This window comes from Urocitellus parryii, chromosome 4, assembly GCF_045843805.1.
Source record: "Urocitellus parryii isolate mUroPar1 chromosome 4, mUroPar1.hap1, whole genome shotgun sequence".
Lineage (NCBI taxonomy): Eukaryota > Metazoa > Chordata > Mammalia > Rodentia > Sciuridae > Urocitellus > Urocitellus parryii.
The window spans coordinates 90,122,806-90,125,842 of NC_135534.1; the positions used below are offsets into that span (position 1 = coordinate 90,122,806).

Here is a 3,037-nt window from a genome sequence, read left to right on the forward strand (position 1 = left end):
CACCTTAATATCCAGCTTTTCAACATTCACCCTTATACTACAAGACAGTAAAAGTGTTTAGGTATTACTTTGTCCTTATTCTGTAATGAAGAATAATGCACATTACAATTTTGTATTTTGAGAATTAAATGAGAAAATATTTATAAAATCTTTTAAAATAAAGATTTTGTGATGTAAATCAATTCATAGCATTTTATAGATGAGAATAACTCCAGGCATGTAGAACAGATAGCAGAACTGGAACTAGAACCTGTATCTAACACCAATCCATGATTTATTGCAATTTAGATGTGTGCTGGCCTCCCACCAAGAATGTGGGAACACTGGAACAGGTCTGGGTTGTTCTCTGGGGAATCTCGTGGAGCATCATGATAAGGTATATTTCTAAAACTCTGTGCTCTAGCTCAAAGCTAAGGCAGTGCCTAAGAGCTAGCATAGTTAAATAGCATCTGAGACTGAAAGGGGGGCAGAATATCCAAGCAAGTTGTATGTCTGAAGGTCTCTGCAAAGAAGGAGAACAAAAGCTGGAGAAATTAGATGAGTGGAAGGTCCACACACAGCATGTGAGTCCAAGCCTGGAGGTCCAAGCCTGGAGGTCACAGCTCTTGGTTATGGTCAACTACTTCCAGCGCTAGTGGGTCAATACAGCTCAGATAAGCCTGCTCCCCCAGCCTACCATGGCAACTCCATGCAGGAGCTTCTAGGAAAAAGCATTTCTTTTCTGTCTTGAGAATCCCACACCCCTTAGAATAGGGAAGGGAAAAGTGACATCTTTTTCTATATTTGGCTGCCTTACTGTGAAAAGGTAAAAATTATAGATTGAGAAAAGAGGGGAAATAATGCTTTCAAATAAATACACTCAAAAATGTTTAAATGCCTCCTTAGGGAACTCACTAACTCAAGTAATACAGCTCTTCAACTTGGATAGACTTCTTCCCCTCAATCTTCCCTCATAACTCATTACACATTATATCCTTCCCTCTTATATACTTGAACTCACCAATGGTAAATGCAAATATTTTAAAGAAAATCCTCAAAATCATTTTTAATAGATAACTGACATGGAATTTTATTGCAAAGCTACCACATAAGACAAATTTGAGTATTATTGTAATTTGTAGCTTTGATAAAAAGCACTCTTTGAAACTAGGGCAGATGAGATTTTGTGGTGATGGGGTTGATCTCTACCTGTCTATCTCAGGTTTTCTGACAAGTCAGCACCCACTTTATGTCTAGTATATTTGACTCTCACCCCTTTGCATAATTTACAGTTTCCTCACTCACAAAAACATGGCACTCTTTGTGCTAGGCAGGTTATGTAACCATCACTATTTTATTTTATAATTTAAAAGTTTGCTAACATTTCATCTCAATAGACATGGCCATATCCAATAGAAAGGAAACAAAGTAGGATACAATATAGTAGGTTAGAATAACTTTGATACTTTCTCAAGAAAAATCTTTGTTAGCCAAACAAGGAATGTAATTTTTAGATTTTTAAGTGATTTTGCCAGGGATGGGGGAATTGACGTGGCTGAGGACATGGAAAGGAAACTAAATTGAGAATTTACTAAGGCCAAAACTCTATAACCTTTCATATTTTATGGGAGTTGTTGTTCCTTTTAATCATTTCAAAGACACCTATATCCACTTTAACAATGAAAACATCTCTGAGTCTCATACAAGTCCAATAATCTGATCCAGGTCAGCTGGGAGATAAAGGTTCATTCAGAGCTTGAATCCAGATCTACCTTATTCCTCAGCCCAGAATATTTCTTCAATGGCACAGTGCTTAGGGACATGGCAGGGACTATTGGCAGCACCCATTCTCCCTGCTTCCTTCTTAATAAAACCCCTATGTTAAAGCATCCACCCTCTCACACACCACCATTTAGCTCAGAGAATGAGGACTCCTCACATATCCAAGGGATACCTATTCAAATGGCCATCACCATTTCCTCTACAATAAGTGCTTTAGGGAGGGAATGTGACTTAATTCTGACCTAAGTCAGATGAGAAAAATCTGCTGGTGGAAGGTGGGAAACACTTTGAGGAAAAGTTTTTTTCTTCTCTCTTTAGAAAGAACCAAACATGAAATAATTTTCTTCTTGTTTGGGATATGAGCATATCTAGAAGCAATGCCTAGAGTTGTTAACCAGCAACTTGGTTCCAGCCTAAGGATAAAGTCTCTGCCAAAAGGGCAGAGCAGAGGAACAAAAGTAACTTGGTCTTGAAGGCCTTGCAGAACTGACCTGTAAGTAATCCTGGAGTCTTCTCGCCCCCAGATTGCCCCTTATGGAATATTATCTGCCTGTGTTCACCCTAGTTCAGATTTTTTTTCCCCGCTAGTTGGAGTCAACAGCACCATAATGATATAACTGGAGGCCAAGACCCAATACAAGACTGGACAGCCTTCACTCCTTGCAGCTTACAAGGCCAGTGTAACAGAAGGTCCTAAACTAAAGGAAATCCATCCATCCAAGACTTCAAAAGCACAGTATTTAGGAAATCAGGGGTCAGCTGATACCAAGGTAGGAACGTTTGCAGCAATTAAATATGGGACTCATATCAAAGCATCCTGGCTAGTTTATCAAACTAAATTTGGGCCTATAATAGATTCATGAAACAATGTGCTCGTTTCGGCAGCACATATACTAAAATTGAAACGATAGAGAAATTAGCATGGCCCCTGAGCAAGGATGACATGCAAATTCATGAAGCATTTCATATTTTTTTCTCAGAAGATGATATACAATCAATCAACAAATATGTGAAAAAATGTTCATCATGACTAACAATTAGAGAAATGCAAATCAAAAGACCACTCTAAGATTTCATCTCATTCCAGTCAGAATGGCAGCTATTATGAAGACAAACAACAAGTGTTGGCAAGGATGTGGGGAGAAAGGTACATTCATACATTGCTGGTGAGATTGCAATTTGGTGCAGTCAATATGGAAAGCAGTATGGAGATTCCTTGGAAATCTAGGAATGGAACCACCGTTTGACTGAGCTATCTCTCTCCAGGTCTATACCC

General features: G+C 38.7%; 1 non-coding gene across 1 annotated transcript; it reads left to right on the plus strand.

Annotated features, from left to right (window-relative positions):
- Positions 1-2,630: 2,630 nt before the first annotated feature.
- On the plus strand, positions 2,631-2,734 carry LOC113185393 (U6 spliceosomal RNA). The gene has a single exon (XR_003301124.1). It is a non-coding gene; the product is annotated as a U6 spliceosomal RNA (small nuclear RNA).
- The last annotated feature ends 303 nt before the right edge of the window (positions 2,735-3,037 follow it).